We start from the raw sequence: 26,798 nt of genomic DNA, 5'->3' as shown, positions 1-26,798 counted from the left end.
CTTAAGGTTTAAGATGGAGTTAAATAGGAGAAGACCACAGCGTGCCACCACCCAGGCAACTGCTGTAATGGTCGCCCATGGAACCCCACCGGCAGTAACAGTCCTGCACACATACCATCCACACCAGACAACACACTATAAGAGATCATTCAGAGTCACGGGCTTGCCTACGGCAGTGTTTGCTAATGTTGGCGTTCATGAAAACTATCTGGGGCCAGCTAAGCAGGGTGCTCATCGCCTCATCCCATCAATCATCAATCCGGTGTGTGCACCCAGTGATTTACGCGTCTTCCAGGTATAGAAGACTACTGCTTGTTGGACTGTATGAGCATTGTATGTTTTATTTCAAAATGGCGGTCAGTATACTGTGTTGGAGTCTTACTGGTTTCTTCCAGAAGCATCATTACTAATTCATGCTGCTCTGGCTGAGATCTCTTGCAGAGGTGTTGGATGCAACTCCCATGAACGCCTGTGCAGGCAGTGTGGCTCTCTCAAGGGTCTGTGCAATGTGCTTGTACCCTCATACCTTTCCAGTGTCTTACCTAGTTGGGTGATGTTGGCTCTCGGGCAGCCTTTCTGTTGCCCTAGATCATTACTTTTAATGTTTTGTGCTTATTCCTCACTTGGTGTTTGTGGCTATATACAGCTTGATTTCAGCAAAGTAAGTCCACTTATAGTTTTGGCTAATGGGTGTAACCTATAAGCCGAAACTGTTGCATTAGAGTACAGATGGGGAGAAATGGCATGAGGAGAGGGACACAGCCTGCAGGTGGTGTTTGGTTATGTGCCGACTCGTTGAGTGCCCATGGCCATGCTAATCCCTATGGCCATTCCCGCCCGGTTCCTGTCCCTCCCGGTCAACAACCTCCGCATGGGCACTCTTTGAGCTTGCTTTATTCAAACCTTACCATCAAACCTTGCACAAAGTACCTGCCAGTGTTTTTTCAAACCACTCTTCTGAGAGTTAATGACTTAATTGGAGTTGTAAACCCACTACTGGTCCAGGTCTGGCTTCAGCTACTCGATTTATAAGCACTCTGCGTGTCCTTCATTGAAGTTGTGTTAAAAACAATAATTGCCAAAGCCAGCCGTTTTGGCTGGAGCATAATTGTGATGCATTTGCCATGCCTACACAAAAGCCCAAGCTGTTGCCAATGCTTGTTTCCCTTCTATTCTATCACAATCCATTACTAGAAAAATCGCATTTTACAAAAAAATCATACACAGCTCGTATAAAAAGCAAGATAGGTGTATATTTCTAAAGGAGTGGGAATATTAAACATAATTATGATTGTTACACTACAGGAACATTCACACCCCCATCCGTGTAAAAGTCTTCCTCAAGAGTTCGGAAGGCATAAAGTTGTATCCCCACGCCCCCAGTTTTTTCCCATACCAAATATAAAGTGGGATTCCAATTATTTTGGGCACAAATATATAGGGGCGCGAATACAAAATAGTTAGTGACCTTAAAAAAGAATGGAGGAAGAATTAAATGCTTCGAGTTTGAAAATGTCCTCCTGGTGGTGTTAAATGCTGTCAAGGTTGACTTATTTTGTATGCGTTATAGGAAATTCCGCGCAACAATAATAGTGTTGTTTGTTCCACATTCACAGAGCAACGAGGGAGAGGTTGAGCCTCCTGTACTTCTATCACAAAGGTCATTTTTAGTGCTTTCTGCGCTAGGTTCTCCTTGGGGGCCGTCAGAGAACAGCGTGAGCTTATTTGTTTGGCAGGTGTTACTTGGTGCAATCCTTTTTAGCAGACAATAAGTATTGGAATGAGAGGAGCTTCCTCATTCATGAAATGCTTCCAGGCACTAACCTGCAAAACAGGATGTCCTGGCCAGGCACCCTTTGATGTTACTACCTCTTTACACAATAGCACTACTCTCTCCTGCACACTACTTCTACTCCCTCCTTCACACAACTACTCGTACCTCCACCCTACTTTTCTCTTATCCCCACTAATACTCCCTCCTCCACACTACTACTCCCTCCTCCCCACTACTACCCCCCTCTCTGCCCTACTACTCCCTCCTCCACAAAACCACTCCCTCCTTTACACTACTACTCCCTCCTCCACCCTAATCTCTCCCCCCACTACTTCTCCCTCCTCCACACTACTACTCCCTCCTCCCCACTCCTATTCCCTCCCCCACACTACTATTCCCTCCTACACACTACTACTCCCTCCTCCACACTACTATTCCTTCTTCCACCCTACTCCCTCCTCCACACTACTACTCCCTCCTCCAACCTATTATTTCCTCCTCACCACTACTATTCCTGCCTCCACACTACTATTCCCTCCCCCACACTACTACTCCCTCCTCCACCCTACTACCTCCTCCACACTACTATTCCCTCCTCCCCACTACTACTCCCTCTCCACACTACTACTCCCTCCTCCCCACTACTATTCCTGCCTCCACACTACTATTCCCTCCCCCACACTACTACTCCCTCCTCCACACTACTATTCGCTCCTCCACACTACCACCCCCACACTACTTACTAATCCCTCCTCCACACTACTATTCCCTCCTCCACACTACCACCCCCACACTACTTACTAATCCCTCCTCCACACTACTATCTCCTCCACCCAACTATTCCCTCCTCCCTACTATTCCCTCCTCCCCACTACTGCTCCCTCTCCACACTACTACTCCCTCCTCCACCCTATTATTCTCTCCTCCCCACTACTACTCCCTCCTCCCCACTAATACTCCCTCCTCCCACTACTACTCCCTCCTCCACACTACTACTCCCTCCTCCACAATACTACTCCCTCCTCCACACTACTACTTCCTCCTCCACACTACTATTCCCTCTTCCACACTACTATTCCTGCCTCCACACTACTACTCCCTCCTCCACACTACTATTCCCTCCCCCACACTACTACTCCCTCCTCCACCCTATTATTTCCTCTTCCACCCTATTATTCCTTCCTCCCCATTACTACTCCCTCCTCCACACTACTACTCCCTCCTCCACACTAATCCCTCCTCCACACTATTATTCCATCCCCCCACTACTACTCTCTCCTCCACACTACTATTCCAACCTCCACACTACTACTACTGCCTCTACACTACTACTCCCTCCTCCAACCTATTATTCCCTCCTCACCACTACTATTGCTGCCTCCACACTACTATTCTCTCCCCCACACAACCACCTCCTCCACACTACTTACTAATCCCTCCTCCACACTACTACTCTCTCCTCCACCCAACTATTCCCTCCTCCAACTATTCCCTCCTCCCCACTACTACTCCCTCCTCCACACTACTACTCCCTCCTCCACCCTATTATTCGCTCCTCCCCACTACTACTCCCTCCTCCCACTACTACTCCCTCCTCCACACTACTTCTCCCTCCTCCACACTACTACTTCCTCCTTCACACTACTACTTCCTCCTCCATACTACTATTCCTGCCTCCACTGTACTACTCCCTCCTCCACACTACTATTCCCTCCCCCACACTACTACTCCCTCCTCCACCCTATTATTTCCTCCTCCACCCTATTATTCCTTCCTCCCCACTAATACTCCCTCCTCCACACTACTACTCCCCCTCCACACTAATCCCTCCTCCACACTACTATTCCATCCCCCAACTACTCTCTCCTCCACACTATTCCCGCCTCCACACTACTACTACTGCCTCCACACTACTACTGCCTCCACCCTATTGTTCCCTCCTCTACCACTACTAATCCCTGCTCCACACTACTACTCCCTCCTGCCCACTACTATTCCATCCTCCCCACTACGACTCTCTCCTCCACACTGCGATTCCCGCCTCCACACTACTATTCCCTCCTCCCCACTACTATTCCCTCCTCCCCACTACTACTCCCTCCTCCCCACTACTATTCCTGCCTCCACACTACTATTCCCTCCTCCACACTACTACTCCCTCCTCCACACTACTATTCCCTCCTCCACACTACCACCCCCCACACTACTTACTAATCCCTCCTCCACACTACTACTCTCTCCTCCACCCAACTATTCCCTCCTCCCTACTATTCCCTCCTCCCCACTACTATTCCTGCCTCCACACTACTATTCCCTCCTCCACACTACTACTCCCTTCTCCACACTACTATTCCCTCCTCCACACTACCACCCCCCACACTACTTACTAATCCCTCCTCCACACTACTACTCCCTCCTCCACCCTATAATTCTCTCCTCCCCACTACTACTCCTTCCTCCCCACTACTACTCCCTCCTCCCCACTACTACTCCCTCCTCCCACTACTACTCCCTCCTCCACAATACTACTCCCTCCTCCACACTACTACTCCCTCCTCCACACTACTATTCCCTCTTCCACACTACTATTCCTGCCTCCACACTACTACTCCCTCCTCCACACTACTATTCCCTCCCCCACACTACTATTTCCTCCTCCACCCTATTATTTCCTCCTCCACCCTATTATTCCTTCCTCCCCATTACTACTCCCTCCTCCACACTACTACTCCCTCCTCCACACTAATCCCTCCTCCACACTATTATTCCATCCCCCCACTACTACTCTCTCCTCCACACTACTATTCCCACCTCCACACTACTACTGCCTCCACACTACTACTCCCTCCTCCAACCTATTATTCCCTCCTCACCACTACTATTCCTGCCTCCACACTACTACTCCATCCTCCACACTACTATTCCCTCCTCCACACTACTACTCCCTCCTCCACACTACTACTTCCTCCCCCACACTACTATTCCCTCCTCCACACTACCACCCCCCACACTACTTACTAATCCCTCCTCCACACTACTACTCTCTCCTCCACCCAACTATTCCCTCCTCCCTACTATTCCCTCCTCCCCACTACTACTCCCTCTCCACACTACTACTCCCTACTCCACCCTATTATTCTCTCCTCCCCACTAATACTCCCTCCTCCCCACTACTACTCCCTCCTCCCCACTACTACTCCCTCCTCCACACTACTATCCCCTCTTCCACACTACTATTCCTGCCTCCACACTACTACTCCCTCCTCCACACTACTATTCTCTCCTCCACACTGCTATTTCCTCCTCCACCCTATTATTCCCTCCTCCACCCTATTATTCCTTCCTCCCCATTACTACTCCCTCCTCCACACTACTACTCCCTCTTCCACACTAATCCCTCCTCCACACGATTATTCCATCCCCCCACTACTACTCTCTCTTCCACACTACTATTCCCACCTCCACACTACTACTACTGCCTCCACACTACTACTCCCTCCTCCAACCTATTATTCCCTCCTCACCACTACTATTCTCTCCCCCACACAACTATTCCCTCCTCCACACAACTATTCCCTCCTCCACACTACTATTCCCTCCTCCACACTACTATTCCCTCTTCCATACTACTATTCCTGCCTCCACTCTACTACTCCCTCCTCCACACTACTATTCCCTCCCCCACACTACTACTCCCTCCTCCACCCTATTATTTCCTCCTCCACCCTATTATTCCTTCCTCCCCACTAATACTCCCTCCTCCACACTACTACTCCCCCCTCTACACTAATCCCTCCTCCACACTACTATTCCATCCCCCCACTACTACTCTCTCCTCCACACTATTCCCACCTCCACACTACTACTACTGCCTCCACACTACTACTCCTGCCTCCACCCTATTATTCCCTCCTCTACCACTGCTAATCCCTGCACCACACTACTACTCCCTCCTCCCCACTACTATTCCATCCTCCCCACTATAATTCCATCCTCCCCACTATGACTCTCTCCTCCACAATGCTATTCCCTCCTCCACACTACTTCTCCCTCCTCCACACTACTTCTCCCTCCTCCAAATTACTACTCCCTCCTCCACACTATTCAATTTTCCCCACTCCTACTCTCTCCTACACACTACTATTCCCTCCTCACACTACTCCCACCTCCACACTACTACTCCCACCTCCACACTACTACTCCCTCCTCCCACTACTATTCCCACCTCCACACTACTCCCTCCTTCCACTACTATTCCCACCTCCACACTACTACTCCCTCCTCCACCCTATTATTCCATCCTCTCCACTACTACTCCCTCCTCCACACTACTACTCCCTCCTCCACACTACCATCCCCTCCTCCACACTACTATTCCCTCCTCCCACTACTACTCCCACCTCCACACTACTACTCCCTCCTCCACCCTATTATTCCCTCCTCCACACTGCTACTCCCTCCTCCACACTGCTACTCCCTCCTCCACACTGCTACTCCCTCCTCCACACTGCTACTCCCTCCTCCACACTGCTACTCCCTCCTCCCCACTACTACTCCCTCCTCCACACTACTACTCCCTCCTCCACACTACTGTTCCATCCTCCCCACTACTATTCCATCCTCCCCACTACTACTACCTCCTCGACACTACTACTCCCTCCTCCACACTACCGCTGCACCGTCCTTCTATTCAAACACCTGACTTTCACTGTTCGCATTCACTGCCTACACTGCCTCTCTTAAACACACTCATCACTCTTTTATGCACCCTCACAAAGCAGTATCGCTTGCTCTCAATAACCAATGCCTTACATGCTTCAAAAACTCACCTCCACAATCCACTCCACCTCCTTTCCATTGCTGGTCTCTTGGCCTGCCACCTCTATCAACCTCAAACGAACAACCCTGCTCGACCCTGGACAAGCTGGCCCGCTCTTCCCTGCCTGGGAGGGATCAGAGTTACTGAACATTTCAAAATGTGGTTTAAGTCCTGTCCCTTTTCCCAGCGTCAGGCCACGCGCTGCTGCAATGGCTGCCCACGATGGAAAGTGTTCATGGTACGGGAAGTGCAGTCTGTTGTGGCCACCGCTCTGTTTCAAGACCCTGGCGGTCTACAGCGCCCACCCTGTACTCCTCTGGTGTCCAGAAGCTGGCATGTGGTTTGTGGCTCTGAGGACTGCATAAGAGCTCAATCTGCTGTCTATGTTCCTCCCCCTCTGTGGCGCTGATTGAATAGCTCTTGTGTATGTTCTCTGGTGGGTTTCCTTCTCCGCCAGAGCATTCAGGGTCTCCGTGTGGGGTGCTGTGGATTCTCTGCCTTCTGGGTGTTCACCTTCCTGATTTGTTCGGTTTTATGAAATTAGAAGAGAACAATTTGCCAGCATTTTGGGTCATAGGCATGGGTTATAACTGTACTGAACACACATACACACACTATGTATATCACAGTGAACACAGACAGCATTACAGGATGAATTTATCAGAGCAGAATGTACTTGTCAACAATAGCCAGGCAATAGGTTTAGTACATCAGCAGCATGCTATACAATATCCTGATATGTGCTACTTAAGTTTGGTGAACAATGGAAACTGACTTCTTTAGCTCAGGCTGCGTTGTGGGGCCCCCTCTAAGCTGGGGGCCAAGGGCAAGTACCACTTTTGCCCTCCCATAAAGACATCTCTGCAATAACATAAAATAACACAGCGAACGGGAGAATTTATTCAGTGCTCCACACTCTTGCCTGACATTTGGGCATCAAACCAAAAGGCACATTGGATTAATTCCTTTTAGGGTGTGTTATTGTTGCACCCCAAGTCTAGGTGTCAGCCAGAGGGTTCACTGCATTGTCCTTGCACTGTGCCCTAATTCTGCATCACATATGGGTTCCTTTCATAGGCACGATACACTGTTCAAAGAGATAGGCAAGCCAGCCCCTGAGGTATCCCAAACCTAGATGCCAATGTTGGCGGGTTGAGTTGTACCACAGTATATTCTGTTGTTTTGTTGCCTGCATAAGTCTTTGTGGATGCATTGCCCTATATTGCAAGGTGCAATGTTAACATCCATCTGAATGTATTTAACAGAGGCCTTGCAATATAGCCTTTTGCACTCTGGTTCCACATCTCGCCTTTTGCACTCTGGTTCCACATCTCGCAATGCATAATATATCTACATTATCTTAAAGCTGTACACTGTCGTGTTTTGCAAGAGATTGTCCTGGTAAAGGCACATCACAATGTTGTACCGCACCCTGCTTGTGTTTGTGAAATATGAGCCCCAACAAAGCCACTAATAGCCTTCTAATTGTTAGGGAGAATTCTCATTTCTGTGCTAATTCCCTTCAGCCTTAGAGACCCCCAGCACTTTTGCTGGACTTTAGCACTATTTAATTTTAACCCTGGAGTTAGTGAGCCCTTTTTCTCACTCTCTCATGAGTTTTGACCTGATATGGATGATGTGTTTTTCTTTTTTTTTGGGAGTCTGACAAACTCCATAGGCATCTACTTTTTGTATGGTGACACACAGCACCTTCAGTGCCGTGTCACAGAGAAATACTTTACATTTTTCATAAGGTTTGAATACCTTTTCTTGTGTGCACTACTGCTCCCAAGAATAGTAAAGTCAAATTAACTTTACTTGGAGTCCAGCACACACCATCTTAAGTGGAGTGTTGGGGGGCTACTTAGTAGCCCTTTATCCTACCTACTCATGTAACATTTATTATGTTACCCTCACTACTTTAAATGGCTGGTGGCAGTGGTTTAATTTTCCTACCATTCTACTTTTCTACTGAATCCTCAGCTGCAGTATAGCACCTATGTCAAAATGGCCCCAGTATTCTTATTTTGCCATTTTCTGTTTGTGAGGTCTTTCTTGGGTTTTACTCTGTGCGCCAAGCCAGGTTTGAACCCTTTGTTTGTTTTGCCTTTGGCGGGCTTCAGTACTGAAACCTGCCTCTGGCTCCAGTGTGTCTGGAAGGGCAGGAAGTGAGGGAGGTTCCCAAAACTCCCCTATCCTTTGTCTTTAGGAATGCCTGAATGCCCCCAGTCCTGATTGGCTGGCTGGCTGTCCTTTTAGGTCAGCCACCCTGCTGTTTGAGCATCAACCTAGGCTGTGCCAGACCGACCACAGACCATCAATACACATACTGGGCCTTCAACTGGGTCAGCCATCAACTTTTGCCTTGCACCTTGCAACCCCTCCCAAACCGCGACTCTCCCCATCACATCCCAACATCCCACACCCCGACAGATCCATATGTCTCCGTCCCCAGCAAATGACAGGTCACCACGCCAGTAGTCACAGTATATCTGCGTGGCATGCCCCAAGAACTCACAACCTGCAGCTGAGGCTGCTCCTCGTAAGCATGAGTGCACCATGCCATGTGCAACTGCATATCCCCTCATCAGCCTGTCTCACGGCCAACACATTGCAAGTATGAGGGTCTTTTGCAGCCACACTGGTCCCTAACATCATTCCTTTCTTCCACCCTCAGGCACATCATCCGACAGCGATAGAGTCCAACTAGGCACCTCAAGGGGCACCAGATGTGGATGGCGGTTGACTCCACGCACCACCACCACCACCCAGGGGACGTCCGCACACACTGTGACTGTCACTACTGCCCCTCAACCCAGGCAGCCCCTGCAGTGGCCACACCGCTGTGCCGCCAATCCAGGCAGCCCGTGCAGTGGCCACACCACCTGCCCCTCCAACCCAGACAGTCCCTGCAGTGGCCACACTACCTGCTCCTCCAACCTAGGCAGCTCCAGCCATGTTGCAAATGCCTACAAGGGCGATGGCAGGGGGACAGTCGCTACCCCACCCCAGCTGCCTCCGATATATGTGCCTGAGTACAGCAATGAGGAAGCTGATGATAATGCAGGTGACACCACGGGGGACACCGTGGACAATACCACATATAAGCGGAGAGAATTCAGCTGCTGGAACCTGACAAGCCCCCTACGCCTGCCCTTCCACAATGTCAGGAACATGGATGGTCGTCTGCGCCACATCGAGAATAGGCAGGAAGGATTTTCGGCCCTAGTGCAGCAGCACCTGGATGAGTCCCGCCTGTTACGGGGGGAGGCAGCCCTGCTCTGCACTAAGGCACAGCTCATGCAGGAGAGTGTGCAGGCCACTGGGTGCAGTACTGCATGAGCCCTCGGATGTGCACCATGCGCAATTGTACTCATGGCCAGGAGGGTCCGCAAGGGCGATGGCATTATGTTGGCCATGATCGACTAATTGGCAATGTCCCTGTAGGGGGACCTGGATCAACGGGCCAGTGAGCATTCCCACACACCGTCCACAAGCTCCATGCCTGCTAGTTCTCACCTGAGCAGCCCAAGGCGGAGGTCAATTTTCCTGTCTGCTACAGGCCACAAGGGTGGTCCAGGTGGCAAGCAGCCATGAAAATAGGCCCTGGTCAAACATGTGCCATGGTTGTGCCTTGGACTAAGACAATACACTGGGTGTTGCATTGAAGATCATGACTGGACATTCATTTTTTACGTGAGAGTGCTTTATTTGCTGTGCTTGTCAATTGTGGTGTATGGCCTTGGCCATGTGCATGTGCTCTGTGCTCAAAAGTAGTGGGTGACTAGTCTCACGCCCATCAATGGCATCCCTGCGATGGGGCAATGGGATCTCAGCCTCAGTGTCACTGTTATCGTCCCCCTCAACTGGAGGCTTCTCCATGTCTGGGGGAAGCGTAATGTTGCACCTGATGCACATGTTATGTAACATTGCACAGGCCAGGACAATCTTGCCCCCCTTCACGGGACTGTACATTAGGACACCCCCAGATCTACTCAGGCAGCAGAACCTTTCCTTCAGCAGTACAAATGTTCGTTCAATGGTGCACCTTGTCCTGATGTGTGCACGGTTGTAGGCATGCTCGTGCTTATTATGTGATTGCCAGACAGGGGTCATGAGACATGGCGTCAAGGGGTATCCGGCATCACCTGAATGGGAGGGCCACAAGGGAGACAAAGTCATTGTGGTGGAGGTGTCAATGCAGCCATGTCTGGATGTTGGTCAGTGTCACATGGGATTGCCACAAGACTTGGCGAATGGCACAGATGGCCCTGATGTATTGTGAGGCGGAGGGTGGCATGTGCCCACGTTCCACACCCCATATGACACTCACCTTGCCCATTACCCCTATGACGACACAGCAATCTACTTTTTCAATGTTGTCTGCATCTATTTTTTGGCATTTGCGTGTTGTCCATTTGTCATTCCATGTTACACCATTGTTCAGATTCTTGTCACATGCATATGGGTATGTGTGCTTGTGACAGGCAGGTTGCCTGGCTTCATGCTGTGGGGTACGGTGCTGGTGGGGAGGTAGGTTAAATTTGTCTGACATGGCTGGAACGCAGGCGGTTGGGAATGTGCACGGTGTGTACATTCTCAGGTAGGTGGCATTGCTGTGATGCATTCTAGTACCGGCAGTGCATGTGTTGTCCTGTCCTTCTGTGGACTAATTGTGATGGGGTGTGCTCTGTATGCCCATGCACAGCGTGCCAGACATGCCTAACCACTCATACATGCAACTTGTGGACATGCTGTTGCATAACACACGTGCACTGGTGAGAGTGGTCCCTCCCGCCCACAGTGCACATGCTATGTTGCAGTACTTTCACTCACCCAATAGCCAGGTCCACTCTACGCTGTATTGTGCCATGTGCACTAGGAGTGTGGAGTTATGCAGCACCAGGGAATTGTGTGTAGGTCCAGGGAAGCATGCGCTGCAGTGGGTAATGAGGAGGTCTGCATCACACACAACCTGGACATTCAAGGAGTGGTACAGTTTCCGGTTGCAGAAGATGGCCTCATTGGCATTTCTGGCCACCAGCTCCACGTGCATGCGGTCCAGCGCACCTATCACGTTGGGCATGCCTGCAAGGGCGTGGAATCCCCCTTTAGTCGCAATGACCTGGGCATGTGTTCTAGGGAGGGCTATGTGGTCTGACATGTGCCGCAGGAGGGCATCCAGGACCTGGATGAGCACCTTGGAAAAACAGGGTTGGGATAACCTGCGCAGCTCTCCCACAGTGTGTTGGACGGTGCCGGTGGGCATGAAATGCAGCACTGATACCACCTTGAGCAAGGGAGGGGGGATATGGTGGTCCTGATGTCTATTAGGCGCCCGATGTAATCCTGGATTATGTCCACTATGTAGGTTATGATCTGCCTGTCCAGCCGATACAGGGTGTGGATCTGTGTGTCAATGAGGCTCCAGGGTGTAGCCTTAAGTGGGGTGGGTGGCTGCCTGCGGGTTGCTACCTGCTGCCTATTGTGCATGGCCATCATCATCCTCCTCCTCCTCCTGCACCTCGGCCACCTCCTCTGCCTGTCTGCCTCTTCCAATTGTTGCTCATATTGGATCCATGCATGCAGGGCCCCCAGGTCCATTACTGCTACTGCAGCTGCCAGCATGGTTGTGTTGGAAGGTGTGTGGGGTGCGGTCCTGGTCCTTTTGGGCATTCACAGTACTCATGGTGTGCATCTGGGCTGATTATGGCCACCTGTGGCCTGTTGCTGCACACCTGGGACTGTTTAACGCCTGCTCCAAGGTGCCAGTGTTTCCGGCGCGGTATTCACAGTGGGCCAGCAGTTTCATGCCGGTGTTCCCATGTTGACGGTACTCGGAATGAAGACTGTAGCAGCCGCTTCTGGCATTCACGGTACATGCAGCAACAGTAACATTGTGAGTCGCATTTGTTGGTACAGAGTTTCCGCCATCGTGACTTGTAGTGTGCCGGTGCGGTGTCACTGTCACCGGTATTTCCAGACTGCCACACTCGGAATGAGGCCCCTTGTCTTTCCATCTTCTCCCTAACCATCCCATCCACACTTTCCCTTTCAGATCAGCGAGAATGCCTGGAAGAGCAGGCAAAGGCTAGCAGTGCACAGTATAAATCCACATAACATAAACCTAAGTATATATATTTCTTTACTTTCTTCATAACTGCCACATGGTCCACCCAAAGGAAGCCCCCTTCCCTGGTGCTGCCATCTTGAAGTGGTGGAGGGAACATGGAGCCTCCCCATGCTTCTCTCAGCTCTACCTAGGCTCTGGCTGATGGGCCACTACCGGCTCAGTATGCCCCACCCCCCCAAGCGGGGTGATTGGCACATTCGTCACCCTGTTAACCATCCTCTTATCTTCCCGTTCTACACTTTTCTTTCCACAGACACCAGTCTGGATGCCTTAGATGAGGGCCAAATACCTCACATTTTTCCAGGCAAAACAGGTGCTCTCACACTGCTACAGTAGTCATTGGGCACAGTATAAAAGCTCCTTAACATAACATAAACTTCAAACACAGAGCCAACTTCCCCCTTTTGAACTGTGAGGTGGCAGCCTGCTGGAAAACTCGACTCTAAAGATGAGAACGCCTCGGAACTAAAGGACGCGCTACTCTTTATTACCATCTGTGAAGCCCCATTTTAGAGGTCCCGTTGCCGCTGGCTTCCTGCTCCCAGCCACTACACAGACCTGAACACTGGAGAGGAGCTCAACATGTGACTGAAACTAAACCGTAGTTTCGAAGCCCTAATGTGGAGCTTTATTGGGAACCCCCTGTGTGTCTCACTGTGAGGGGCGCTTCACCCCATCGCCCAGGTGAACACCTATGGGGCCTCTAACGAGGAGCAGATGTCAACACTAACAGGGATCTGATCCCCATGGCCACATCACATGCATCCAGTCTGGCATTCGCTGAGACTAGCAAAAGAGTTTACTGGAACCGCCTGTCCTTGTTTACTTCCTACATCTCCTCACTACTCCTGAAAAATACTCTGTCACTTTGTCACTGTGAGTCGATCCAACTCCCTGTTCGTCAGTGGCCAAGACACCTGACTGGGCTTTGCTCTGCCCATTGCAGGAGCATTCCACATATTGCAAGGTTATAAGGCTTAACATTGATCCAGGCATATGTAGTCTAAGTATACTCCACACTTTTATTTTTTAGGAGTCCCCCTGAATGTTTGTTGTCAGTGAGCCAGCCTACACCGTCCCCTGATTCCAGCGGGTGCAGCTCTGTACCTGTGATGTATTCGACCATCCGCACAGTGGGTGTGCGCTCGCCTGGGCTTTTTTGAAATGTTAAATGAAATTGAATGATGGTAGATCAACCTCTGGAAATGTGTGGGGATAATTCAAACACATTTTCCTATGTTCACTGCATGACATATGCGTAGAATCGTGAACTCTGGGTGGATACAGCCTACAGGCACAGTCCCCCTGTCATATTTGGATGGGATATGACAGGAGGGAGGACCAAACCTTCCCCCTGCCATGGCCAGCCTAATTAACTAAAAAAGGGCTCCATGGAACCACCCTGTCCTTTTTTTGAGCTCTGCAGTGGGTGGCATTGATGTTCATACTATTCATAAGATAATTCAAATAGGCTTGCATGGAGCCTGGCTGCAGAGGCTAACAAAGGAGACAGGAAACTCCAATAACCTTTCATATGCACTGTGTTAACCTGAAGCCATCTCCCACCCTCAGTATCGATTGACAGTGAAATGTCATGTCTGCGACCCACAGCGGAACCCCATTCATGAGGTACGAGTATATGTTTTGCAGAAGCCAGACAGCCTGGTCTTGCCGCAGCTTCATGGAGACGTTAATCAGGAACCACAGAGAGTGCCATTAACCAGAGAGACCCTTTGATCCATAACTGACGGGAAGCTGGGTGGGACTTATTAATACATGTTCTCACCCCTTTACCTTTTCTGTTGCAAAGCACTCTAGTTATGATCTCATGCATACAGCTTAGCCTACAACAATCCCTGTGGTCCATTTAGCTTTAAAAAAGGTCCAAGACTCTCTTTTCCTAGATCATCTGAAAGCTTCACCAGAAGCAGAAGGAATAACTCCTTATTGGATCCTGGCTGCCTTACATCTCCCGCCAGGGAAGAAAGGCCAGGAACTCCAAGTGGGAAGCAAGATACCTCGCCTAAACATCTCCCAGGAAACAGAGAGCGATACCGAATCCAGAGGAACCCTTCAGCAGCTCCAGGAGCAAGCTTCCTAGGTGGGAAGTGACAGAGAGTCTCTGAACTAAGCAGAAAGCGGCACCCTGTAACACACCCCTCAGCTTTGGGCCGTCTGCCTTGAAGTACGATACAAGCCCAGTGAAGAAGCTAGGAGAAGTGCATCGACGAGCATCTACGGACGAACACCTTAAAGGACATTTTCAAGCCAGTTAGCCCCTTTGAGCTGCAACTGACAGCATTGGTGGCTGTAGTTATGCCGCAGTCGCTAAAGCCGTCCGAGACACCTCGACCAGTGCTTCAGAACCGTCAACCAGCACTGAGACAACAATTCCTGAACCTGAGCCGCTGTGTAGGCCAGCCTGCAGCCGTCCGTCCAGCCTCGCTCGCTGAACTGGTTTCTGCCTGATATCCACAGCTGTCTCCCGTCTTGAACTCCTATCTCAGAAGCTACAAAGCACCCTGAAACTGACTCGACCCTGTCGAGCAACAAGAACATCTACAAGCACAAGGTACATTGTGGTTCTGTCCCCCCTTGTCCTTCTCCAAAGGCCCCTAGAGACATTTTACGACCCATTGCTCCCTTTGTACCAAAACCAAGTATCTTTAAACTGTTGCGATTAGTTAGTATCCAGAGTGCATCTCTTTTCCGTCTTTGAAACTGTCTGTCCTCTGCATTCCTTTACAGGGTGGGTTGTATTTAGTATTGCGCTAGAACTGTCTGTTGTGATAATAAAGTAGATATTTTTAAACAACCTTGTCTAGACAGTTCCTTTTATCATTGGGTAATAATTATATTTTCGCTGTTTTTCACCTAACCAACTATCCACGACCTTTCAGAGAGAAACCTGCTGTTCCGTCCACGTTTCCAAAATGGGGCAAGGTGGTTTATAATTTGCTTGTGTTTCCAATCTGTTCGGATCCCTTCTGGTGCACTGGAGGTGTGGGGCTGACTGATGGCTTATCCCTGGACCACTGGTGCCCCCGAAGTTGATTCGCCATAGTCCCCTGCAGCGAAGAGTGCCTCACCACAGTGAACTACAGGTGTCCAATAAATCTGAGCACTGGGGGTGAGGTCACAGAAAGGAAGACATTAATCTTTTCGTGTCCACACTACAGCCACTCAGCAAATAAAACACACAAACGACAGGTGAACTTTAATTATGTTCCTAGCCCTAATATAAATAGCGGATCACATTACTGTGTAGGTCATAGACAGTTCAGTTTAGTTAATTTTTGTTAAAAATGTAGTCAAGAACAAGCATCAGCCCCTCTGACTACAGATGATCCAAGGTGAGGTTGAAGATCCCTGTACACGTTTGTAATGCTGGTTCTTTGGGTAATACTGTATTATGTTTTGTTATATTATGCCATTATCATCTGCCGGGATGGCAGTGGGCGTTTTCTCATGTAGTCTGATTTGCTTGAGTTCAACTTAAATCTGGTGTATCATTTTAAGAGCTGAATTTATTTATTTATTTTATTTTTTGATATTGTGTTTTTTGATTGATTTTGAAGCTTATGGATTTTATAGTTTATACTGTTTGTGAAATTTTGATGTGTACTGTGTGATGAACCATGAATGAAGTATCAATGTTGTGTAAGTGTCTGATTCATATTTAAATAAAAAATGAAATAAATCATCACCTAATCTCACGTTGTCGTGCCTCGGCACTCTCACCCTTTGTACTTTGTCACAGAAGGCAGCTGGATGAAATCCTGTAAGCTATGTCCCTGCCACACTTCCACTCACGCGCTGAGAGCTATTTGCTCAGACCACTAGAGTCTTCCAGCTTGTTACTGGTACAGATGCCCTGGGAGTATGCAACACTGCCTATGTTTCCAGCAGTTTTCTGCATACATGCATACAACTAATACGTAGTCGCCTCTTGTGATATAGGGAGTCCACATAATGTGGTGCATGTCTGGATTGAGCGATTGCACCTGTGTTTTGCAGTAGTTTCAGCCGTATTTGTTGCCTAAAAACAAGACTAAGGCAGCAACAGCTTCTTTGTTTGGAGGTGGGTGTGGTCTCCTCAGTATATATAGATGGGGTGCAAAGAAACTGCCGATAATCATTAGTATGGAGTCCCGCAAAGACGGATGGGAACATGTGGGAGGAGTTACTTAATGGTTTGTCGTCTGTTGGGGTCTTCATTGGCACTAAAAGCAGGAAGAAATGTAGGAAGACCTGGTAATGACTGTCCCCTTTGAAGTCTTCTGGGGGCATCATTAAAAGGGAATATGCTTCCCTTCATCTCTCATAGTAGAAGAATGATGGGGGGAATTTCTGACACAGGCTCGGGTACGATGGTGCAGTTGCGAAGGTCAGGTTATGTTAAACTCCCAAGAATACAGCTTCGGTGGGGGCACAGCTGCAGCTCTACCACCAGACTAACAAGGAGTGGTTCTGTCTTGTCCTTCTAACCAGTATCATGTGCCTCCTCTCTTCCAGCTAGGCCTATGCAACATAGCGGGTGATGGGCCTGCTGGGAGTGGTATGGGGAGGATTCCCTGGTCACCCGGCCGTACTTACTCCTGTACTTACTCCCCACCGCAGGACAAAAGACAATTAAATGGCACCAACCAAGGATGGGGCGCCTTCAAGGAATGGAATCCTTATACCTGGGGAGCAGAGACCACTTGGAATCAGGCTCTCCCCCAAAACAAAAGATTTGTGATTCTGCTTATAGGAAGGCAGGAGACTCTGTGGCCACAAGCAATATGTCCCCCATATGCAACCCTTTTTCGACATTATGGGTTTGGGGGCTTCGTGGAAAGCAGAGGAAAAAAAGTTCAAGAAAAGTAAAACACAGACCCTGCAGCGGAAGTTCTGCCTCACAATGGGGAGACGGAACTCACGCGGCAGGGAAGAAACGGATGCAGGTAAGTCAAAAAGGTAAGTGATTCTCACCTTACAAAGGGGTTTGGGGGTGGTGGGTAGTGGGAATGCTAGCAAGGGCGATCTACGTGATTATTGCGGCATGCAGTTTTCAAATTTAGCATTTTCTGAATCGAAATTTTCCACGTCGCAATAATCACGTAGATCCCTATATCTACAGCAGGAAAGATATTGACCTGAATTAGCGAGGGCAAGTTGACAGTCCATTCATCCATTCGAGAAGTCCTCCTCTACCATGCAGTTAAGAACAGGAAGGATAAGGGAAAATACACGAGGGACATGGATAGGGCGTGACAACCAGAGAGGGGAGGTCTCTCCTAAGAGGAAGGTCTTTCTAGTCAGCCAAAGTCCCACATCAGAACTGGATGTCATGTTATGGGGTGGGCCAAACCGGTATGAGGGGAGCTGTGGTAGGTTCCAAACCATACACCAGCAGCCTGAGGAGTCACACCTGAATCTACTTACCCTTAAGGGAGGCTGCAAGGTAGGGCCCGGGTGTGGCGGACAGGGAAAGGATTGCTCATGACAGTGATGAGCCAATCAAGTGTCCCAAATCAGTGCTTTCAACTATCCCACAGGTGATGACCAACAGCCAGTCCCCATCCTAGTTAGCAGATCTAAATCCCCTTTCATCATACAGAGGCTGGAATGCGGGAACAAAGCACTATAAGAGTGCACAGCCCTTGTCCGTCAGTGTGTTTGGAGTTAAAGATTGAGACGGGTTGTTTTGCCAAGCTGGAGAAAAGAGTAGAAGGACTTGCGGTAGGAACAGAACCTAGCACAATGGTGGAGAGGTTTAGAAGGATCTTATCTCATACATGCCAACATTCTGTGACCAAAAATCTGTAGGAATCTTAAAGTTTCAAAAATAATCAGGCGAGGAGGTAATGATAGCTCTAGGGTGCGTCAGCAGCCCATTGTCATTGAATGAGCCCGCCGCCGCGGGTGCATTCAATGACAATGAGGCACCTGCCACGCCTTCTGCCATCACGCCAGCTCGGGGGAGCCCTTGAAAGACTCACCGGAGTTGACGTGGTGGGGGGCTAATGGCGCCTTTGGCCAAAAGGCACCCGCGGTGGAGGGGCGCTTTTAGCCCACCGCCATGGGTGCCTTTGACATTAAAAGCCTGCATGCTGCGCCTTCTCCCGCTACGCCAGCTCGGGGAAGTCCTTGAAAGACTCCCCCGAGTTGGCGTGGTGGGGGGCTAATGGCGCCTTTTGTGAAAGGCACTCGCGGCAGAGGGGCGCCCTTAGCCCATCGCCGTGGGCGCCTTTTACATCAAAGGACTGCATGCTGCGCCTTCTCCCGCTACGCCAGCTCGGGGAAGTCCTTGAAAGACTCCCCCGAGCTGGCGTGGTGGGGGGCTAATGGCGCCTTTGACCAAAAGGCACCCGCGGTGGAGGGGTGCTTTTAGCCCACCGCCGTGGGTGTCTTTGACATTAAAAGCCTGCATGCTGCGCCTTCTCCCGCTACGCCAGCTCGGGGAAGTCCTTGAAAGACTCCCCCGAGTTGGCGTGGTGGGGGGCTAATGGCGCCTTTTGCCAAAGGCACCTGCGGCGGAGGGGCGCTTTTAGCCCTCCGCCGTGGGTGCCTTTGACATTAACAGCCTGCATGCCACGCCTTCTCCTGCTACGCCAGCTCGGGGAAGTCCTTGAAAGACTCCCCCAAACTGGCGTGGTGGGGGACTAACGGCGCCTTTTGCCAAAGGCACCCGCAGCGGAGGGGCGCTTTAGCCCACCGCCGTGGGTGCCTTTGACATTAAAAGCCTGCATGCCGGGCATTCTCCCGGTACGCCAGCTCGGGGAAGTCCTTGAAAGACTCCCCCGAGTTGGCGTGGTGGGGGGCTAATGGCGCCTTTTGCCAAAGGCACCTGCGGCGGAGGGGCGCTTTTAGCCCACCGCCGTGGGTGCCTTTGACATTAACAGCCTGCATGCCACGCCTTCTCCCGCTACGCCAGCTCGGGGCAGTCCTTGAAAGACTCCCCCAAGCTGGCCTGGTGGGGGACTAATGGTGCCTTTTGCCAAAGGCACCCGCGGCGGAGGGGCGCTTTAGCCCACCGCCGTGGGTGCCTTTGACATTAAAAGCCTGCATACTGTGCCTTCTCCCGCTACGCCAGCTCGGGGAAGTCCTTGAAAACTCCCCCGAGTTGGCGTGGTGGGGGGCTAATGGCGCCTTTTGCCAAAGGCACCCGCGGCAGAGGGGCGCTTTTAGCCCACCGCCGTGGGTGCCTTTGACATTAACAGCCTGCATGCCGGGCATTCTCCCGGTACATCAGCTCGGGGAAGTCCTTGAAAGACTCCCACGAGTTGGCGTGGTGGGGGGCTAATGGCGCCTTTTGCCAAAGGCACCTGCGGCGGAGGGGCGCTTTTAGCACACCGCCGTGGGTGCCTTTGACATTAACAGCCTGCATGCCACGCCTTCTCCCGCTACGCCAGCTCGGGGAAGTCCTTGAAAGACTCCCCCCCAAGCTGGCGTGGTGGGGGACTAATGGCACCTTTTGCCAAAGGCACCTGCGGCGGAGGGGCGCTTTTAGCACACCGCCGTGGGTGCCTTTGACATTAACAGCCTGCATGCCACTCCTTCTCCCGCTAAGCCAGCTCGGGGGAGCCCTTGAAAGACTCCCCCGAGCTGGCGTGGGCAAAAAAAAAAAAAATGTAAAAAAAAAAAACTTTTTTTTTTACAAAAATAAATCGTTATTTGGTGTCAAAAAATCGGTAGGCGGCAGTACTGCTTAAAAAGCGGTATCCTATCGCCTAAATCGGTAGGGTTGGCAAGTATGTTATCTTATTAACATTTGTAGAGCCAAACGTACGCCCATGGGCATCTTGGCGCTGTAACAGCAGGCACAGTTAGGCAAGCAGAGAGGAAGATTATCTAAACAGAAAAGTCTTCAAGAGGCGACGAAAAGAGAGATGATGCTTTGTAGCGCGTAAGGGCTGCTGAAGAGTTCAACAACTTAGCTGCAGCATTGGAGAAAGCACGGACACTCACCCGGGTGAGCCACACACGAGACACTTGAATGGAGAGTGACTCCTGGAACCACAGAGGGCGGTTAGGTACATAGGGGCAAAATATGATGCAGGTATTCCGCTCTTATGCCATAAAAAGCCTGTTGCACTAGGCACATAGATTGGAATTGGACTCATTGAATGATGGAAAGCCAATGCAGCTATCTCAATGCAGGAGAGATGTGCATAGAAAAAGGGGCGTGAGTTACCAGTCTAGCTGCTGTATTTTGCAGGATCTGTAGACGATGCAACAGATAAAGTGACTGGGCTAGACGGAGGGAATTGCAGTAATAGATAGTACTAAGCACCAAAGAGGCTACTGCAGGTGCATGTAGCCGCAATGGAATGAAAAGAAGCACCTTGTGCAAGACCCTGAGTTTGTAGTGCCCGGACGCTATTTGTGCCTCCAGAGAAAGAGAGGATGAGAGTTTGACACCTAAATCCCTCACTGACAATGAAAGGGGACCCTGATGTCTATGGAAACAAGGCGAGTCACCACACACGATAGAGACGCCAGACACGAGGTTGTATTCCCAAAGCTAGTGTTTTATTGCAAAGCAAAAGTCTCAGTTGGCCAACTCGGTCTCGACGCCCCGCAACGTGTATCTCTAGACCTCGTGGGACGCAAGAGAGCGAATTACGTACATCAGTTACATATATACAAAATACATATCAAACAATCAGCTATGTCATGGTTAACACCCCTCTTCATTGGGTTTCTTTGAACTTGGTGTGACGATGGACATCTCCGGCCACTATGACACCTTCAAACATCTATTCTAGTAACAATTTGCAATTTGTGAGTGTGTAGGCATCTTTTGGTTATTGAAGAGAACGTGGCGCTTCTGTTCTTGGAAGCGAGCTACATACAGAAGGGGTTACATTCCAGAGCTTGCTATCTATCAGGTGCTATTCGCGTCCTGGGAGCCGACATGCTCTTAGCGGGCTCAGCAAAGGGAGGCCGTTAGAAAAGCAATTCAAGCCTTTAGCAGTATTATTCTAACATATTCTACCATATAACGAGACTGGCTGGCAGCTGTGAAATGATTAAATGCCCTGCGGCTCTGCTTCAAGGCTACATTAAGGAGCGAGCCGGGCATTCTTCCTGGCGCTGCCTACGTTTGTGTTTCAGCTAAACTCTTGTTATCTTCTTGGCCCTGTGGCCTTGTCCTTTTCATATACAGGCAGCATTGTTCCTCAGTCAAGCAATGTAAGCGAAAAATATACTGCGAAGCAATAGGAACAGAAAGCAATGAGCAATGGTTAGAAAACAAAATGGCGATTCTTGTTACATCAAAATGGTTGTTCATTAGAACACTCGAAAACCTATATTCTGTCGTATCGTGCATGAGACGGTTGGCCCACGGCCACCAAAATACGTTTGCGGTCTCAAATTAGATTTCTAGACTGACAACAACACCAGTGCAGGGAAAGATCCAAGAGAGGGGGACCAGAAAGCTAGGGGTTTATACAGAGATGGCAGAAGGGGGGCCCACTACCAGGACTTCAGTCTTGTCCCCATTTAACTTTAGCCAGTTGACACTCATCCAACAACACACGACCTCAAGGCTTCCTCGCAGCTGAGACGCAGAACCGGACTGAGATAGATCTAGCCGAAATATGCTCTGGGTGTCATCAGCATACGAGTAGCACCGGAGGCCATGTGAGTGGATGAGCCCAACCAGTGGTTGAATATATATGTTGAATAGAGTGGGTGATAAGGCAGACCCCTGGGGGACCCCACAAGATAAGGGCAGAGAGGAAGAATAGAAAGGAGGGAGTGAGATTGAACCCGACCTGACAGGAAAGACTTAAACCGCAGCAACACATGCCCAGCTATCCCAGCCGATTTAATAAGGTGGAGTGGTCAATGGTGTCAAAGGCAGCTGACAGATCTAATAATGTCAATGCCCCCACTCAACCTTGATCGGATGGGCTAGGTCATCAACAGTGGATACCAGCACTCTCTCTGTGCCACGGCCAAGGCGGAAGCCAGATTGAAAAGGGTAAAAAAAGTGAGAAGATTCAAGAAATAGACTAAGAAGTGGGAAGATTAAAGACTGCAGTTTCATAAGGTAGGGCAATAGGGCGATAGGGTGGAAATTAGGCAAGACAGAAGGGTCAGGTGAGGGATTCTTTAAGAGAGGGATCACCAAAGTGTTTTTAAGATCAGAGGGAAAGATACCAGATTGGCAAGAGTGGTTAACTGCCTTAGCAACTAACAGTGCCACAGATGGCATAACTTCTTTGCAGATGTACAATGGGATGGAATCAATTGGGGATGAAGATTTTAATTTAGCAGTGGCCAACATAATGTCCTCTGAAGAGAAGGAAGGAAAAGACAACCAGGAACTAGCCTGGACAAATGCTAAAGGAGCCGAGTCATATCTGCTGGTCTTTAAATCGGACAAGGCGATTTGATCACGAATGGATGTGATCTTACAGTTACCAAAAGTAGGTAAGGAGTCACACAGCTCCTAAAAAGGGGTAATCCCAGCCTGATCTGTTGGGGGGAGGTTGGGGAGGATAATAAACGAAAGTCCTTGAATGTTGTCTGGGCTGATTAAGAGCTTATTCTACTTTATCTGAGTAAAACTTATTTTTTGCTACGTTTATGGCTCTATGGAATGCCAGAGTGGCTAACGGTAATTGCCTCTCATCAGCCTGATCGTATGACTTTCTCCACTTTTGCTCTGCCTGCCTCTGTTTTACCCTTAGAAATGTTAATCCTACGTCATACCCGGGTTCCGAACGGCGACCTTGCTGTTTACACAGTTTTAGAGGAGCGAGGCAGTCCATGGTAGAAGAGAATACTAAGGCGAGGGAGGATAGCTCCATGGACAGCAATGCTCTGCAGCTGTTGGCAATCTCCTCCACCACCTCAGCTGTGGTGACCGGGCGCCGATTCCATTTCCAAATCTTGCGTTTAGAATGTACTACAGCTTCTATCTCTGCCTCAATAGCAAACAGAATAAAATAATGATCCCACCAATCCAGCTCCTGTGCTGGATACACAGTAGTCACCTGGGAGATGAGAAAATCAGGTCCAATGTACTCGCCAATTGATGGGTTGGCCCAGCAACATGTTGCTGAAGACCAAGATCTATCGGGGCAGATACAAACTGAATGGTAGTGAAATATTTATCCTTATTAACTCGTAAATTGAAGTTGGCCACTGTCTCCAGCCCAGAATACTTAAGCTGGAGCTCAGAGGTGAGTTCAAGAAAATTGTCACAAAAAAGTTGAGTTATGGCAGAGAGGTCTATATATAATCAAAATGTAGACAGAAGCAGAAGCTGTCACCAAAAGAAGAACCACCAGGGTTTCCATTTTAAGTGTATGCTCAAGTGGCATTGCGCTGGCAGGCAACGTAGAATTGGGTACCAGGGTAATACCACCACCAGGATGAGCAGAGATCCAATTCATGCAGATAATATAGTAATCTGCTGGAAGGGCCTGAACTACCATGATGCCTGAATGATCACATAATCAAGACTCTGTGATACAAGCCACATCTGGAGAGCGGTCGGAAAGAGCATAGGATGGGCCACACTAGAGGCTGAAGGCTGCAGGAAATACTTAAGAGATTAAACTGAGGAGCTAAGAGAAGGGGGGGCAGCTAGTAAGAGGGTTGGTAAAAGAGCATGACACTAGTAAAAGGAGGGAAGGTGGAGATAGTTACAGCTGTGCCCAAAGGGGTGATGAAGAAAGGGATATAGTAACAATAGTGCCAAAAAGGGTGAAGAAGTGGATAGTGACATGTGCCAAAATGGGCTCACTCCTTAGAGCAATAGTTATTATTATGGTATTTATTGGGCGCGGACCTAGCTTCGAGAAGCCATAGATCGCTTTACAGCGGTATACACTAATACCGATAAATAACAGAGCGCTTTACAGAGGTATACAACATCACAAATGCATAACTGAGCTTTTTTTCAGTGGTAACAACAGAACAGATATACAGCCGTGGCTAGAATACAGAAGGGCATAGAGGAGGGATACAGATGTACCGGGGGGGTAGTAGGGAGGAAAGGGGTGGGCGGGGTCTAGCGATTCAAGTGGCATGAGTGGCGACGTGATGGCCTAGGTGTTGGGGAGGAGAGACTCCTTGAAAAGGTGGGGGTTGAGTTATTTTCTGAATTGTATGAGCGTGGGGGTGTGTCTGATGCCAACCTGGAGGAGATGCCATAGTCTAGGGGCGTAGGCATAGAAGGCTTGTTTTCTGGTCCTTTCCTTTTTGCAGCAGTGGATTTCAAGTCTGCGCATGTCCTGGCCTTTGGTGGGGCACAGAGTTTCTCAGCGAGGTAGCTGAGTGACTTGAGGGTGATTGCCAATATATGATATGATATGATATGGCATTTGTAACGTGCCTATACACAGGTGTTTCAAGGCGCGACGAGGCGGGGAGGGGAGGAACAAGGGGAGACAGACAACGATCCTACTAGGCCAGGTGTCATTCAGATCGCGCAAGTGCAGGGGTGGGGGAGGGGGAAAAGTGCAAGGGGAAGGGGAGGGGGGGAAGTGCAGTACAAGGTAAGTGGCGTAAAGTAATAAATAAATAGGGCCAGCTGGTGGCAAGTGCAAGGTAAGTGCAGAACAAGTGCTGGGAAAGGGGGGGGCTGTAGGGATACAGAGACAGTCCCGCAGTGCAGAGGGGTTCCAGGGCATCAGTGCAAGTGGAGAGTGGCTGGGCCCAGGACCGAGGCCGTTAAGAGTGGTCCAGTTGCAGAATCAGTGCAGTTTCAGTGAAGAATATTAGCTGTTCAGCAGGGGAGAGGGAGAGAGAAAGCAGAAGCAAAGAGGAAGGTTTTGAGGTGCTTCCGGAACCGGAGATGGTTCTCCTCGAGTTTAAGGGAGGCAGGAAGGCTGTTCCAGAGGGAGGCCCCTGCCGCGGAGAGAGATCTACCCCCAGCTGACCCTGAGGGAGTTCGAGGCGGATGAGCGAAGGGCTCGGGAAGGAAGATATTTGGGAAGCGAGAGTTGAAGGTATTTAGGACCCAGGTCCCAGAAGGCCTTGTGGACAATGTAGAGGGTTTTGAACTTTATCCTCGCAGCCACTGGGAGCCAGTGTAGAGATTTCAGTCCTGGAGAGATACGGTCCCTGGGCTTGAGGCCAAGGACAAGTCTCGCAGTTCTGTTCTGGATGAGTTGCAGAGGGCGGAGAGTGGAGGCAGGCAGATTAAGATAGAGGCTGTTACAGTAATCCAGCTTCGAGAGAACCAGGGCTCGGGAGACAGTGAGCTTCTGGGGGAAGGAGAGGAAGGGAAGAATACCTCTGAGGAGGTGCAGCTGGTAGTGTGACTTCTTAGCGACGTCAGAAATATGAGGAGAGAAGGAGAGTGTGGAGTCGAAGATGACCCCAAGATTTTTTGCCTTGCAGGTAGGAGCAGGGAGGGGGCCAAGGGAGGCAGGCCAGAGAGCTGCAGGGAAGGAGGAAGTGGGTGTACCGATGGGTAGAATCTCAGTCTTACTGGCATTAAGGCAGAGGTCATTGGCGGCACACCATTCCTGGATAGCAGACAGACAGTCAGAGATGAGGGAAGGAGAGGGGGAGGCTGAGGGTAGCCTGAAAATGAGCTGGGTATCGTCCGCATAGCACTGGAAATTAGGGCAGAGAGCGGCGATGCGGTGGGCAAGGAGTGCCAGATACTGGTTGAACAGCCAGGGAGAGAGATTAGATCCCTGTGGGACACCATAGGTGGAGAAAAAGATGTCGGAGAGGAAGGGCCCCAGTTGGACCTGGAAGGGTCGATTTGAAAGCAAAGAGGTTAGCCACGCCAGAGCCTGACAAGTGATACCCAGGTTTTCACGGAGACGGTTGAGTAGGATGGCATGGTTGACAGTGTCAAAGGCAGAGGAGAGATCGAGCAGAATGAGAACACACGGAGTGTTGGAATCGAGGTTCAAGAGTAGGTCTTCACGGATGTTCAGGAGAGCAGTTTCCGTGCTTCTGGCAGCTCTGAAGCCAGATTGATGGTCATGAAGACTACCAACAGATTCAGCATGGAGGTTAAGCTGGGAGATGGCCAGTTTCTCCAGGAGCTTGCCCAGGAAGGGAGTGATGGAGATAGGGCGATAGTTAGCCAGGTAGGAGGGGTCGGA

The sequence above is a fragment of the Ambystoma mexicanum genome, chromosome 6q, assembly GCF_040938575.1.
Source record: "Ambystoma mexicanum isolate Mex_15411 chromosome 6q, UKY_AmexF1_1, whole genome shotgun sequence".
Taxonomy (NCBI): Eukaryota; Metazoa; Chordata; class Amphibia; order Caudata; family Ambystomatidae; genus Ambystoma; species Ambystoma mexicanum.
Note: the sequence above shows the minus strand (reverse complement) of the source record.